The following is a 16,388-nucleotide window of genomic DNA, read 5'->3' on the forward strand; positions in this document are numbered from 1 at the left end:
CCCTCAACTGTGTATTTATCTTGCTTTTCTGCTGTTCGTGTGATTAGCTGGGAGGAGCTCACGGCGACATCCTCCCTATAAAAGTGTAGATGGATCACTCTCTAACTCTTTCTTGCTTCACATACAAATGGCTTGAAAGGTGCAGGGAAGATGCAGGTCTAATAGACAGAATAGAAGGTCTGTGCCAGGTGGGTTTCTCTGCATTGGTGTCCCATCACAGGTCCGCAAGTGTAATGTGTGATCTTTGACTCCTGGCATTTCACAAGCAGGCGGCCAGGAAACGGTTTCAGCCTATCAACCACTGAGGAGACGCAGCCTCTGAATGAGGAATGAGGAAGCAATGAATACATCCAGCCTATCACAGGAACAGCCCTGAGTGTTCCGAATTATAAATTCTCCGTGTCACTGTATGTCGTTGAGCCCAAGTAGCTCGCCGTGATCGTATAGTGGTTAGTACTCTGCGTTGTGGCCGCAGCAACCTCGGTTCGAATCCGAGTCACGGCATTGTGGTTGGCAATGTCACGGCAGTTGGGTGTTAATTTTACAGAATTAGCAAATGTACCAGTGGTTTTTGTAAAATGTCTATTAAAAACAGATCCTTTCAAATATTTAAACCATCTAACAACAAATGATTTAAACTCGCATGATTTTAAGCTGTAGCTATAATGTATTTACTTACATAAATTATCGTTCTTGAACCTATTGGGGGTGGAGGGGGAGCGGAGATCACCCCCCAGGTGCAATTGAGTGACCTGTGTTGTGGCTCTCTAGAGGGAAGGCACACATTTTGCTGTCACCCAGCCCAATCCAGACGTGTATTGGGGCCAGGTTTCAGGCAAATAGAGCAGTAAGTGCAGAGAAATGTTCACTCTCTAAAAGTGGCATTTCTAAAATAGTAAAGTTAAATCCAACCTCACCAGTAAGTAGGATTTTCAATAAATAAATAAAGCTACTCCTCTCCGATATGGAATTACCAAATAAAAAGTGTAGGGGAATACGCAGAGCTAACCTATGAGAGGGGTAGACCTCACAGTAGTGAAACATGAAATAGACTGTTTGGTACTTACAGGACACGCGAACCACCAAAGTACATATCTTATTTTTTACTTACATAGCATCATGCACCTAGGACTACCTAGGGCCTACCTTAGGTGTAAATTATATGTAATAAAAGGGGAGTTTAAGGCTTGGCAAGTATGCTGGTGATTCCCCTGGGATACCCCGGAGTCTATGCCCAGAACCATAAATCTGCCAGTCGAGTACTTACCTAAAAGCCGATAACTCACTTTTCTTCCATAGGCTAACATTGAGTGGTTTCACTTGGAAATTCTTCTAAGTGGTGTGGAGTTTTGGAACTTTAAAATATTCATCTAAAATCAGCCGAACAACAAATTCTGATTTACTCACCTGTTATCAGGAGAGACCTCAGTGCTGCATCTTGGAGCTCAGTACTGACCCTGAAAAGTAATTTTACCGTACTTACAAGTAACTCGAATTTCCTTCCATGGGATATCATTGCCTGCTTTTCGCTGAAAATTTTCTAAGTGTCGATTTTTGAAACTTACAAATATTCTTTAAAAATCGTACCAACTGTGAAAACGTAATTGTTTACCTGTTTTAGATAGATGTCCCAGTACTGAGCCTAGGATCCCAGCACTGGATTACAAAAGTAACGAGAACGTACTTTACCCGTAACTTGAATTTTCTTCCATAGGAAACCATTGACTGTTTTTCTGTGAAATTTCTTCTAAGTGTCGATTTTGCAAACATGTAAATATTCCTTAAAAATCGCCTGTATAACTTAAACGCAGTTTCTCAACTGCTTACAGGTGGTACAGTAGTGCTGGATCTAGGATCCAACACTGACCTAGAAAAAGTAACCATAACCCCACTTACCTGCTAAGTGAATTGCCTTCCGTAGGATAACGTTGGTAATTTGATCAGCAAAAGTTTCTAAGTGTCAACTTTTAAAATAGCAAAATATTGCTTAAAAATCACAACAGTAACTAAAACGAATTTACTCACTTGTTTCCAAGAACTGTCCCAGGACTGAATCTAGGATCCAGTCCTGGATTTAGAAAAGTAATCCTGAAAGTAATTAATTGCATATAACTTAAAATTCCCATTGAGCTCAATGTATTATTGTGATTCAAATTGTGTTGCCTATTGCAATAAACTGTAACTATGACCTGCAAAAGTCAATTGCCTATTGCAAAGTATTTAACTAAAGCATCTCATTCTGAGAAAGTATATTTTGATACCTATTGTTGGTTCTAAAATAAAACAACAATATCTTTTGTATGCAAACCAATGGCCTAGAGTTCAGTTCTTGAGTGTGTGAGACCATTTGCTGACTGAGTGTGTACAACAAATGTTTTACACTGTACTCTGATACTGCCTTACTGCTCGGCAAGCTACCACTTTAGAGAGTAAGGTTATATCTAACTTTAGCCTCTGCCAAACCTCTGGGGACGGGGACTCTGTGCACACTGTACCTATTTGGGAACAGTATATACAGAGCCACTTTCTCACAGTAGTGATAAAGTGATTAGAGTCCTAAGGCCAACATAAAGATACAGCAAAACGTGAGGTGAAAAGCAAAAAGTTTGCTGGTAGGCCACCTTAAGGATGCCAGGTCTAACAAAAACTGAACTAAGGATAACATGAGTAAAACATCAGGTTTCTCTACTGCATTTGGTGAGACAAGTGGGCCTTCTTTTATCTTCCATTCAAGCAATCTTTGACAGACCCCTTTATTATAGAGCTTTTCAAGGATTAAAGATAAGGCACTTACAAAGGAGTCCCAAATACTCAGAGATGGTTGACTTCTGTAATATGGGTCGTAGACTAAAAGCAGCGCAAAAACAGAGTGCAACAGGGTCCGAAAAACTTGAGTGCCACAAGGGAGTTTGAATGCAAGCGTATCCTTTTACAGATCCAGAGATATACTCATGCAATTTTTGTTTTTAGGACAGAACGTGCATGATGAAAAAAACATTGTTTTTAAAAAGCGCATTGCAGAATATCAGTACTTTGATGTGGGAAAACTTCAAAACTTTCAAACAAAATATTTGTAGACAGCTTATAGCAAGTTGTTGTGGCCGAGTGGTTAAGGCGATGGACTCGAAATCCATTGGGGTATCCCCGCGCAGGTTTGAATCCTGCCAACAACGAGAATCTTTTTATTATCGGCTACAATTTCAGAAGTTAACCTTTAGTATTTCTTCCATTTCAGTTTTATAAATAGGTGGCTTATTTTTGTGTCACTATTGCCTCTCCACATATTTGTTATCGCTACCTCTTTCATGTCTTTGCTACACCTCATTCCTACTTTAGCACTGGTGTAAACGCTTCAAATTATTATACCGTTGGTCTCTCATTCATACCTGCGCATGCACTTGAAAGTTACTTTACCAATAAAAGACGCAAAGAGAGAAATAGAACAAAAGTGCTGGCTGGATTGGCAAACACACTTCATAAAACTGCATTTTCTTTTTTATTCTCCCCCGTGTTACATGCTTAACCTCCCCATGTGTAATTTCTCTTAACCTGCTGTCCCAGGAAGAGAATTTCATCTACTGGCTCTTTCTGTGTTTTTTTCCCTAGTCTGTCTTTCCCATTTCTTACCTGTGTAACTGTTCCTTTACGCGCTCTATTTAAACGCCATCAATCTCATTTGAGCTCCTTGCTCCCGCTTCTGTTTTCTCCACCTCTCATACTGCCAGTTCTCTCTTTCTCTGTGGTTGGTGGCTACTTTCCTGAGCTTCCGAAGCCACGTGGTTCCTGCCTCTTGTTGTCAGACTTGAATTGGAAAAGGAACCATATTAACAAGCCTTTACCACTCACACACGGCGGAAGTTTATACTTTAATTCAGTGAGCTAAGAAAAGCGTGTTGTGGGTCCCCTACGAGCCATGGTGCTTGCTTCATCATGATTTGGCACCAGTCATTAGCCGCAGCTCTGCTAATGAGCCACTGAGGTCAGTTTCAATATTTACTCAAAAACATAACCATGCAGCCCACCCCTCAACTGTGTATTTATCTTGCTTTTCTGCTGTTCGTGTGATTAGCTGGGAGGAGCTCACGGCGACATCCTCCCTATAAAAGTGTAGATGGATCACTCTCTAACTCTTTCTTGCTTCACATACAAATGGCTTGAAAGGTGCAGGGAAGATGCAGGTCTAGTAGACAGAATAGAAGGTCTGTGCCAGGTGGGTTTCTCTGCATTGGTGTCCCATCACAGGTCCGCAAGTGTAATGTGTGATCTTTGACTCCTGGCATTTCACAAGCAGGCGGCCAGGAAACGGTTTCAGCCTATCAACCACTGAGGAGACGCAGCCTCTGAATGAGGAATGAGGAAGCAATGAATACATCCAGCCTATCACAGGAATAGCCCTGAGTGTTCCGAATTATAAATTCTCCATGTCACTGTATGTCGTTGAGCCCAAGTAGCTCGCCGTGATCGTATAGTGGATAGTACTCTGCGTTGTGGCCGCAGCAACCTCGGTTTGAATCCGAGTCACGGCATTGTGGTTGGCAATGTCACGGCAGTTGGGTGTTATTTTTACAGAATTAGCAAATGTGCCAGTGGTTTTTGTAAAATGTCTATTAAAAACAGATCCTTTCAAATATTTAAACCATCTAACAACAAATGATTTAAAGTCGCATGATTATAAGCTGTAGCTATAATGTATTTACTTACATAAATTATCGTTCTTGAACCTATTGGGGGTGGAGGGGGAGCGGAGTTCATCCCCCAGGTGCAGTTGAGTGACCTGTGTTGTGGCTCTCTAGAGGGAAGGCACAAATTTTGCTGTCACCCAGCCCAATCCAGACGTGTATTGGGGCCAGGTTTCAGGCAAATAGAGCAGTAAGTGCAGAGAAATGTTCACTCTCTAAAAGTGGCATTTCTAAAATAGTAAAGTTAAATCCAACCTTACCAGTAAGTAGGATTTTCAATAAATAAATAAAGCTACTCCTCTCCGATATGGAATTACCAAATAAAAAGTATAGGGGAATACACAGAGCTAACCTATGAGAGGGGTAGACCTCACAGTAGTGAAAAATGAAATAGACTGTTTGGTACTTACAGGACACGCGAACCACCAAAGTACATATCTTATTTTTTACTTACATAGCATCATGCACCTAGGACTACCTAGGGCCTACCTTAGGTGTAAATTATATGTAATAAAAGGGGAGTTTAAGGCTTGGCAAGTAGGCTGCGACTCCCCTGGGAGACCCCTGAGTCTATGCCCAGAACCATAACTCTGCCAGTCGAGTACTTACCTAAAAGCCAATAACTCACTTTTCTTCCATAGGCTAAAATTTAGTTGTTTCACTTGGAAATTCTTCTAAGTGGTGTGGAGTTTTGGAACTTTAAAATATTCATCTAAAATCAGCCGAACAACGAATTCTGATTTACTCACCTGTTATCAGGTGCTGCATCTTGGAGCTCAGTACTGACCCTGAAAAGTAATTTTAACCGTACTTACCAGTAACTCGAATTTCCTTCCATGGGATATCATTGCCTGCTTTTTGCTGAAAATTTTCTAAGTGTCGATTTTTGAAACTTACAAATATTCTTTAAAAATCGTACCAACTGTGAAAACGTAATTGTTTACCTGTTTTAGATAGATGTCCCAGTACTGAGCCTAGGAGCCCAGCACTGGATTACAAAAGTAACGAGAACGTACTTGTTGTAATCGCCTACTTGGTACGTTCCTTTCCCCCCCCTCCTTCCTCCTCCCTTGGTTCTTCCCTCTCCCTGTCACCAACATTCCATTGCACCCTTCCTCTGACTAGGCTGGATCCTGTGGTGGTGTATGACCATTAAAGAAGAGTTCTTACTTACCTGCCTTCTGTTCATCTTTATAACACTGGCGACGTCTTGCTGTGTGGGGACGGCTCACCATCACCCCCAATTCTTCAATTCCAGCTCTCCTGTGTCGGCGGTCGTGAGTACCTGGGAGGCTCCGCTGTTTCTATATTCTTCAAAGTAAGACTGTTACTGTGCTGATTAAAGAGGCGTTTTATCCCTTCAATTTCGCAAGTGTGCTTCTGCCTGCATGTGGCTGAGAGAAGGAGGGAGTTTGCCACTTTAGCTTCGCCTCCGTGACCTTGTGACACTTGCTCTGTGTGTTGGCCTCTTAGCGCTGCCTTTCCTGTCCTGCCGTGGGTCCGTCTGTGAAGGGTATGATTTCGACTGTGTGATTAGTCGGGTTTCTCCCTGCTTCTGCGGACCTAAGGAGCGTTTCAGCCGCCTTTGTTGCAATTCGCCTCATTTGGAGTCAATTCCCTGCTTTTGGCCATCCAGCGCTACCGCACCGGTTACCACAGCACCTGCCTGAGGGTGCTACGGGGTTGGCTTTCAGTACTGCTTGGACCTCAGCAACGCTGTATTGGCTGTGGTTTGAAGCACCGTCAACATAGCTTCTGTTTCTTCGCCTTTGTCATAGCCGTGTGCGGCAGCCTCTGTGTTGTTTTCTTCAAGTGAGGCATTTCTGACAGGATTCCTGACGGCAGCCGAGCATTCCTTCTCGCGCGCTCGCAACTGATCCGTCATAATTGACACTCCTCTGCTGAGGTGAATGGGGGTGCGTTTCTGACTTCATCCACCAGGTGGCAGCGTGGCTCTTCTTAACGATCCGGTTGTGGGGAAAATACAACAATTTCTTCATCTTAAGGGCTCCAGTGAAATTCTCCACATATCCAGGATATAGCTGTGTAAATCCTTCTTTGTAATGTGTTTTCTTCGTTTTCGCTGATGGGCACAGCTTGTGGAATCTTCTGCCTGTCATTTCACGCTGACAGGCACAGCTGCACATAGTTTTTGTCACTGATGGGCACAGTTATCATCACTGTGGTCGCGCTTGTCTGCTCACGCTGACCAGCTCAGTTTCCCTTTGCTAACATTCTCAGTCACACGTTCTGTTGATCCTCCTGTGTGGTGTGTTCGCCAGAGTATTGTAGTGTATGTTGGTTATTCAATTGTATTTTTGATGACTGTCCAAACTGGTACCTGTGCTAATTTTCTGTACTGCTCCATCATATATTGAAATGTACATTGACTTTTGTATGGGGTGGGGTGTAAAACAATTTTGAGTATATTGGGTTTTCTCCTCTTCATTTTCCAACGTTGTTCATTGTTTTGTTTTGCTGTATTTTACCTCCTCCCTCATAGTTATTGTAAATTATGGCAGCTGCTAATATGTCGCAGCCCCCACCTTTCCTTAACGAGGCAGGAGAACCTATTCTGCCTTGGAAACAATGGTTTGGGTTACTGGAGTCCTATCTTATTGCTATTGGAGGGGAGAAGTTTTCCCATTTACGCAAGTTACACACCCTGCTACACAATTTGGGCGTGGAGGGACGCAAGGTCTATGATGACATTTCGACTAATGCAGAAGGGGGAAGTGATAGTGATGACGATGAAAATGTGTATATTGTGGCAGTAAACAAACTAGAAAAGCATTTCAGTAAAAGGATAAACGTAGTGTTAGAGAGACATAAATTCTTCTCAAGAACACAGGGAAAAAATGAGAAGGTTAAACCATTTATTGCAGCCTTAAAGGGTCTAGCGAACACATGTGAGTTTGAGTCCCTTCAGGATTCCCTGATTAGAGACCAGTTGGTCAGGTGCACCAACAATCATAAGATTCAGGAGAGGCTGCTTGTGGCCAATCCTAACCTCAAGGAAGCCATAGATATAGCGGTAGGGATTGAGCACACGGCAGATTGTATGGTTGAAATGAAAGGTGAAGGGGGCAAAACCATGGAGGTCAATGCCATAAGCAAAGATCACAAAAGTAAGATAGCTAACACCCCACTTCAGGGAAATAAATTCAAGTGTTATAGATGTGGGAGCCCTACACACTTAGCCAATAACCCGATTTGCCAAGCACGTTCTGTTGTCTGCCACAAATGTGGGAAAAAGGACATTTGTCCAGGGTATGTCATGATCAGCGCTCTAAAGCGGTGTTGGAGATTGAGCCACAATTATTTCCTGATCCCAAGTTAATTTTTCAACTTAAAGACAAAAACAATACCGATAAATTCCCATCTTGCAACATTACCCTGGATAACAAAACCCTAACGGTCTTTGCTGATTCATGTTCCCCTTACACCCTGGTTGATGCCACCATATTTTCTCAACTGTTTCCCTCATGGGAAGAAACGGTACAACCTCCGGACATACAACCAGGAGGCTACAATGGGGACCCCATACCCCTATTAGGCATGACCACTAAGGAAATAGGGTTCAAAGGAAGGAACACGGTGGGCAAGATATACATTACCCAGAAGGGGTCCAACTTGTTGGGATGGAAACACCAGAGGGAACTCTGGATTAAGTTAGACCCCAACAGTCCCGACCAAGTCCTCTTAGTGGATCCTTCGGTGGGAGGGATGGATGTTTGCAATGATTTCCCCAAAGTGTTTTCTGATGACCTAGGATTACTCAAGAATTATCAGCATTCCATCAAATTGAAATCCAATGCCAAACTGGTAGCACACAAAGCCAGACCCATACCACATTTAATGCACGTGCCTCTTCAAAATGAGCTAGACAGATTGCTGTCGTTGGGGGTGATCGAACCCATAGAGTGTTCACAGTGGTTGGCCCCCATTGTTCTTACCACCAAGGCTACCAGTAAGGACATCAGGCTCTGTGTGGACCTCAGGGACCTTAACCAAAACATATGGGTAGACAGGCACCCCCTTCCACGTATTCATGAGGTGCTTACCCTCATTAATGGTGCGAGTTGTTTCAGCGTTCTCGACTTATCCTCTGCCTATCACCAGGTGGAGCTTCATCCCAACTCACGGCATCTCACCTCCTTTGTGACACCCCTAGGAGCCTTCTAATTCCGTCGCATGCCTTTTGGGTTGGCTTCTGCTGCGGCCGCCTTCCAGAGGATCATGCAGCATGTCTTGAAAGACCTTCCCAGAACACTCTGTTTTCAAGATGACATATTAATCTACGGGAAGGACTTAAACGAGCATAACGTCACCCTCAGGATGGTCTTGTCCAACTTGGAAAAATCAGGGCTCACTCTAAAAGAGGAGAAATGTCGTATAGGGGTGGGATCGGTTGAGTATCTAGGACACACCATCTCTCAAGATGGGATCAAACCCAAAATAGACCTAGTTAAGGCGATTAGGGACACTGAGGCCCCTAAAGGTGTTCAAGACCTTAAATCATTTTTGGGCCTTTCCGAATACTATTCAAAATTTGTGAGGAACTTTTCCTCAATAGTGGAACCTTTACGTAACCTACTCAAATCCAGAACCTTGTATGTGTGGTCCGATGCCTGTCAGAAGGCCTTTGATCTTGTCAAAGAAAGCATAATTTCTGCACCATCCCTGGGTAGGTTTGACCCGAACAAAACCACAATCCTTTCCACTGATGCAAGCAATAAAGGGTTGGGGGCCAGTCTCACCCAAATGGGGGAAGGCAAGGAACACATTGTGGCCTTTGCATCTCGAGCTCTTAAGGGGGCAGAAATCAACTACTCAGTGGTGGAGAAAGAAGCACTAGCTTGTTTCTGGGCGATTAAACACTTCCGCTTCTTTCTGTGGGGTATCCCGTTTACTGTAAAGACGGACCACAAACCACTGATGTTTGCTTTCACCACCAAAGGGGCTAACAAAACCACTCCCAGAATTGCTAGATGGATTCTGGGACTGGAAGGATACAATTTTTGTGTGAGATATATGCCAGGTCATCAAAACACGGTTGCTGACTTTCTGTCACGGTCTCCCTCAGAGGGAGAAAGTGCTCCTGTTAGCTGTGAATGTGATGATGTGATTTTGCAACTCACATGCCTAAAAAAAGAAGAATGGAATGACAGTATGCAAAATGATGCAGAGATGTGTTCAATTAAAGAGTTCATCAAGAATGGTTGGCCGGAAAACAAGAATGATATTCCTATCAGTTTAAGTAAATTCTGGGATGTCAGAGTAGAACTCAATATACAAGGCAATGTGGTTTGCAGAGGGGAGAAAGTGATTCCACTGGAGAACCTGAGAGAAAAGATTGTGGGGCTTGCGCATGCAGGACACTTAGGGCGAAGCCTAACCAAGAATAAAATCAGACTGGAATATTGGTGGCCAGGTATGGGCGCCATGACGGAACAGGTGGTGAGAAATTATGTAGACTGTAGCCGGAGTGACAAAACTCACCAGACCCGCAAGCCCCCCCTGTCGCCTGTCGAAGTGCCTAATCGACCATGGTCAAAGTTAGCCTTGGACATCATGGGTCCCCTCAACCTAAGAAAATTAAAGGAACGGTTCATTCTGGTGCTAGTGGACTATCATTCAAGGTGGTTGGTCTACAAATGTGTCCAGCAGATAGACACAAGAGTCCTCATACAATTCTTAGAAAGTGTGTTCTTTGAGGAAGGGTTACCTGATACCCTTATAACAGACAATGGAGTACAGTTCACTTCGGACAAGATGAAAGAATTTCTGTATCACCGGGGCATCACTCATCTCAAATCTGCTTTGTACTGTCCCCGTGCAAACGGGTTAGTGGAAAGGATCAACTGGTTGTTCAAAGAGTGTTTGCAGAGAGCAGAAGTAATGGGGACACCAGCAAATTCAGCGTTAGTGGAAACAGTATGGGCCTATCGCACTTCTCCAAACAGTGTGACTGGGGTTTCTCCGTTCACCTCTCTCAAAGGAAGGATCCCAAAGACCAAATTAACTCCACCGGTAGGGCCAAGGAAGGACGCCGGTGTAGTAAACAGAGGTGAAATCTCAAGGAAAGTGGAGGAACACCAAGCTAAATACAAAGTCAGGTATGACCAGACCAAACATGTAAAAACACAAATGTTCAAAGTATGTGATTGGGTCCGGGTGGATTTACCTAAAGCACGCAGGAAAGAAGCGTCAAGATTTTCGGATCCTTACAAAATAACTAGTGTGGGTAGGAATGTAGTCCATCTCGACAATGGCCAAACATGGAGCATGGACAGAATCATTCCTCATGGACAAGGGGGTGACTTGGACAACGAAAGTGACCCGGAGACAGAGTTGCAAACCCTCAGTCACAGAAGGTCTATGAGAGCAAGGAGCTCACCTGTATGGACCAGAGACTATTGTGTTAAATGAGAATTATTGTCAAATGTTCCTTGTGGTTCCTTACCTAGCTTTGTTGTTCTACTGCTGACATTGTTCTGCAGTGACCTTTCGCTGCTTGTTAAATCTGCTATGTCTCTCTTTGCCCTATGCAGGGAGGTGTGTTGTAATCGCCTACTTGGTACGTTCCTTTCCCCCCCCCACTCCTTCCTCCTCCCTTGGTTCTTCCCTCTCCCTGTCACCAACATTCCATTGCACCCTTCCTCTGACTAGGCTGGATCCTGTGGTGGTGTATGACCATTAAAGAAGAGTTCTTACTTACCTGCCTTCTGGTCATCTTTATAACAGTACTTTACCCGTAACTTGAATTTTCTTCCATAGGAAACCATTGACTGTTTTTCTGTGAAATTTCTTCTAAGTGTCGATTTTGCAAACATGTAAATATTCCTTAAAAATCGCCTGTATAACTTAAACGCAGTTTCTCAACTGCTTACAGGTGGTACAGTAGTGCTGGATCTAGGATCCAACACTGACCTAGAAAAAGTAACCATAACCCCACTTACCTGCTAAGTGAATTTCCTTCCATAGGATAACATTGGTAATTTGATCAGCAAAAGTTTCGAAGTGTCAACTTTTAAAATAGCAAAATATTGCTTAAAAATCACAACAGTAACTAAAACGAATTTACTCACTTGTTTCCAAGAACTGTCCCAGGACTGAATCTAGGATCCAGTCCTGGATTTAGAAAAGTAATCCTGAAAGTAATTAATTGCATATAACTTAAAATTCCCATTGAGCTCAATGTATTATTGTGATTCAAATTGTGTTGCCTATTGCAATAAACTGTAACTATGACCTGCAAAAGTCAATTGCCTATTGCAAAGTATTTAACTAAAGCATCTCATTCTGAGAAAGTATATTTTGATACCTATTGTTGGTTCTAAAATAAAACAACAATATCTTTTGTATGAAAACCAATGGCCTAGAGTTCAGTTCTTGAGTGTGTGAGACCATTTGCTGACTGAGTGTGTACAACAAATGTTTTACACTGTACTCTGATACTGCCTTACTGCTCGGCAAGCTACCACTTTAGAGAGTAAGGTTATATCTAACTTTAGCCTCTGCCAAACCTCTGGGGACTGGGGACTCTGTGCACACTGTACCTATTTGGGAACAGTATATACAGAGCCACTTTCTCACAGTAGTGATAAAGTGATTAGAGTCCTAAGGCCAACATAAAGATACAGCAAAACGTGAGGTGAAAAGCAAAAAGGTTGCTGGTAGGCCACCTTAAGGATGCCAGGTCTAACAAAAACTGAACTAAGGATAACATGAGTAAAACATCAGGTTTCTCTACTGCATTTGGTGAGACAAGTGGGCCTTCTTTTATCTTCCATTCAAGCAATCTTTGACAGACCCCTTTATTATAGAGCTTTTCAAGGATTAAAGATAAGGCACTTACAAAGGAGTCCCAAATACTCAGAGATGGTTGACTTCTGTAATATGGGTCGTAGACTAAAAGCAGCGCAAAAACAGAGTGCAACAGGGTCCAAAAAACTTGAGTGCCACAAGAGAGTGTGAATGCAAGCGTATCCTTTTACAGATCCAGAGATATACTCATGCAATTTTTGTTTTTAGGACAGAACGTGCATGATGAAAAAAACATTGTTTTTAAAAAGCGCATTGCAGAATATCAGTACTTTGATGTGGGAAAACATCAAAACTTTCAAACAAAATATTTGTAGGCAGCTTACAGCAAGTTGTTGTGGCCGAGTGGTTAAGGCGATGGACTCGAAATCCATTGGGGTATTCCCGCGCAGGTTCGAATCCTGCCAACAACGAGAATCTTTTTATTATCGGCTACAATTTCAGAAGTTAACCTTTAGTATTTCTTCCATTTCAGTTTTATAAATAGGTGGCTTATTTTTGTGTCACTATTGCCTCTCCACATATTTGTTATCGCTACCTCTTTCATGTCTTTGCTACACCTCATTCCTACTTTAGCACTGGTGTAAACGCTTCAAATTATTATACCGTTGCTCTCTCATTCATACCTGCGCATGCACTTGAAAGTTACTTTACTAATAAAAGACGCAAATAGAGAAATAGAACAAAAGTGCTGGCTGGATTGGCAAACACACTTCATAAAACTGCATTTTCTTTTTATTCTCCCCCGTGTTACATGCTTAACCTCCCCATGTGTAATTTCTCTTAACCTGCTGTCCCAGGAAGAGAATTTCATCTACAGGCTCTTTCTGTGTTTTTTTCCCTAGTCTGTCTTTCCCATTTCTTAGCTGTGTAACTGTTCCTTTACGCGCTCTATATAAACGCCATCAATCTCATTTGAGCTCCTTGCTCCCGCTTCTGTTTTCTCCACCTCTCATACTGCCAGTTCTCTCTTTCTCTGTGGTTGGTGGCTACTTTCCTGAGCTTCCGAAGCCACGTGGTTCCTGCCACTTGTTGTCAGACTTGAATTGGAAAAGGAACCATATTAACAAGCCTTTACCACTCACACACGGCGGAAGTTTATACTTTAATTCAGTGAGCTAAGAAAAGCGTGTTGTGGGTCCCCTACGAGCCATGGTGCTTGCTTCATCATGATTTGGCACCAGTCATTAGCCGCAGCTCTGCTAATGAGCCACTGAGGTCAGTTTCAATATTTACTCAAAAACATAACCATGCAGCCCACCCCTCAACTGTGTATTTATCTTGCTTTTCTGCTGTTCGTGTGATTAGCTGGGAGGAGCTCACGGCGACATCCTCCCTATAAAAGTGTAGATGGATCACTCTCTAACTCTTTCTTGCTTCACATACAAATGGCTTGAAAGGTGCAGGGAAGATGCAGGTCTAATAGACAGAATAGAAGGTCTGTGCCAGGTGGGTTTCTCTGCATTGGTGTCCCATCACAGGTCCGCAAGTGTAATGTGTGATCTTTGACTCCTGGCATTTCACAAGCAGGCGGCCAGGAAACGGTTTCAGCCTATCAACCACTGAGGAGACGCAGCCTCTGAATGAGGAATGAGGAAGCAATGAATACATCCAGCCTATCACAGGAACAGCCCTGAGTGTTCCGAATTATAAATTCTCCGTGTCACTGTATGTCGTTGAGCCCAAGTAGCTCGCCGTGATCGTATAGTGGTTAGTACTCTGCGTTGTGGCCGCACCAACCTCGGTTCGAATCCGAGTCACGGCATTGTGGTTGGCAATGTCACGGCAGTTGGGTGTTAATTTTACAGAATTAGCAAATGTACCAGTGGTTTTTGTAAAATGTCTATTAAAAACAGATCCTTTCAAATATTTAAACCATCTAACAACAAATGATTTAAACTCGCATGATTTTAAGCTGTAGCTATAATGTATTTACTTACATAAATTATCGTTCTTGAACCTATTGGGGGTGGAGGGGGAGCGGAGATCACCCCCCAGGTGCAGTTGAGTGACCTGTGTTGTGGCTCTCTAGAGGGAAGGCACACATTTTGCTGTCACCCAGCCCAATCCAGACGTGTATTGGGGCCAGGTTTCAGGCAAATAGAGCAGTAAGTGCAGAGAAATGTTCACTCTCTTAAAGTGGCATTTCTAAAATAGTAAAGTTAAATCCAACCTCACCAGTAAGTAGGATTTTCAATAAATAAATAAAGCTACTCCTCTCCGATATGGAATTACCAAATAAAAAGTATAGGGGAATACGCAGAGCTAACCTATGAGAGGGGTAGACCTCACAGTAGTGAAAAATGAAATAGACTGTTTGGTACTTACAGGACACGCGAACCACCAAAGTACATATCTTATTTTTTACTTACATAGCATCATGCACCTAGGACTACCTAGGGCCTACCTTAGGTGTAAATTATATGTAATAAAAGGGGAGTTTAAGGCTTGGCAAGTATGCTGGTGATTCCCCTGGGATACCCCTGAGTCTATGCCCAGAACCATAAATCTGCCAGTCGAGTACTTACCTAAAAGCCGATAACTCACTTTTCTTCCATAGGCTAACATTGAGTGGTTTCACTTGGAAATTCTTCTAAGTGGTGTGGAGTTTTGGAACTTTAAAATATTCATCTAAAATCAGCCGAACAACAAATTCTGATTTACTCACCTGTTATCAGGAGAGACCTCAGTGCTGCATCTTGGAGCTCAGTACTGACCCTGAAAAGTAATTTTAACCGTACTTACAAGTAACTCGAATTTCCTTCCATGGGATATCATTGCCTGCTTTTCGCTGAAAATTTTCTAAGTGTCGATTTTTGAAACTTACAAATATTCTTTAAAAATCGTACCAACTGTGAAAACGTAATTGTTTACCTGTTTTAGATAGATGTCCCAGTACTGAGCCTAGGAGCCCAGCACTGGATTACAAAAGTAACGAGAACGTACTTTACCCGTAACTTGAATTTTCTTCCATAGGAAACCATTGACTGTTTTTCTGTGAAATTTCTTCTAAGTGTCGATTTTGCAAACATGTAAATATTCCTTAAAAATCGCCTGTATAACTTAAACGCAGTTTCTCAACTGCTTACAGGTGGTACAGTAGTGCTGGATCTAGGATCCAACACTGACCTAGAAAAAGTAACCATAACCCCACTTACCTGCTAAGTGAATTGCCTTCCGTAGGATAACGTTGGTAATTTGATCAGCAAAAGTTTCTAAGTGTCAACTTTTAAAATAGCAAAATATTGCTTAAAAATCACAACAGTAACTAAAACGAATTTACTCACTTGTTTCCAAGAACTGTCCCAGGACTGAATCTAGGATCCAGTCCTGGATTTAGAAAAGTAATCCTGAAAGTAATTAATTGCATATAACTTAAAATTCCCATTGAGCTCAATGTATTATTGTGATTCAAATTGTGTTGCCTATTGCAATAAACTGTAACTATGACCTGCAAAAGTCAATTGCCTATTGCAAAGTATTTAACTAAAGCATCTCATTCTGAGAAAGTATATTTTGATACCTATTGTTGGTTCTAAAATAAAACAACAATATCTTTTGTATGCAAACCAATGGCCTAGAGTTCAGTTCTTGAGTGTGTGAGACCATTTGCTGACTGAGTGTGTACAACAAATGTTTTACACTGTACTCTGATACTGCCTTACTGCTCGGCAAGCTACCACTTTAGAGAGTAAGGTTATATCTAACTTTAGCCTCTGCCAAACCTCTGGGGACGGGGACTCTGTGCACACTGTACCTATTTGGGAACAGTATATACAGAGCCACTTTCTCACAGTAGTGATAAAGTGATTAGAGTCCTAAGGCCAACATAAAGATACAGCAAAACGTGAGGTGAAAAGCAAAAAGTTTGCTGGTAGGCCA

The 16,388-nt window shown here is 42.5% G+C and overlaps 3 non-coding genes across 3 annotated transcripts; all 3 read left to right on the forward strand.

Moving 5' to 3' along the window:
* The first annotated feature begins 432 nt into the window (after positions 1-432).
* Positions 433-504, forward strand: TRNAH-GUG (transfer RNA histidin (anticodon GUG)). Its single transcript has one exon. It is a non-coding gene; the product is annotated as a tRNA-His (tRNA).
* A 2,587-nt stretch (positions 505-3,091) lies between these two features.
* Positions 3,092-3,173, forward strand: TRNAS-CGA (transfer RNA serine (anticodon CGA)). The gene has a single exon. It is a non-coding gene; the product is annotated as a tRNA-Ser (tRNA).
* Positions 3,174-12,837: 9,664 nt separating this feature from the next.
* Positions 12,838-12,919, forward strand: TRNAS-CGA (transfer RNA serine (anticodon CGA)). Its single transcript has one exon. It is a non-coding gene; the product is annotated as a tRNA-Ser (tRNA).
* Positions 12,920-16,388: the final 3,469 nt, after the last annotated feature.

The sequence above is a fragment of the Triturus cristatus genome, chromosome 12 (assembly GCF_964204655.1).
Source record: "Triturus cristatus chromosome 12, aTriCri1.1, whole genome shotgun sequence".
Taxonomy (NCBI): Eukaryota; Metazoa; Chordata; class Amphibia; order Caudata; family Salamandridae; genus Triturus; species Triturus cristatus.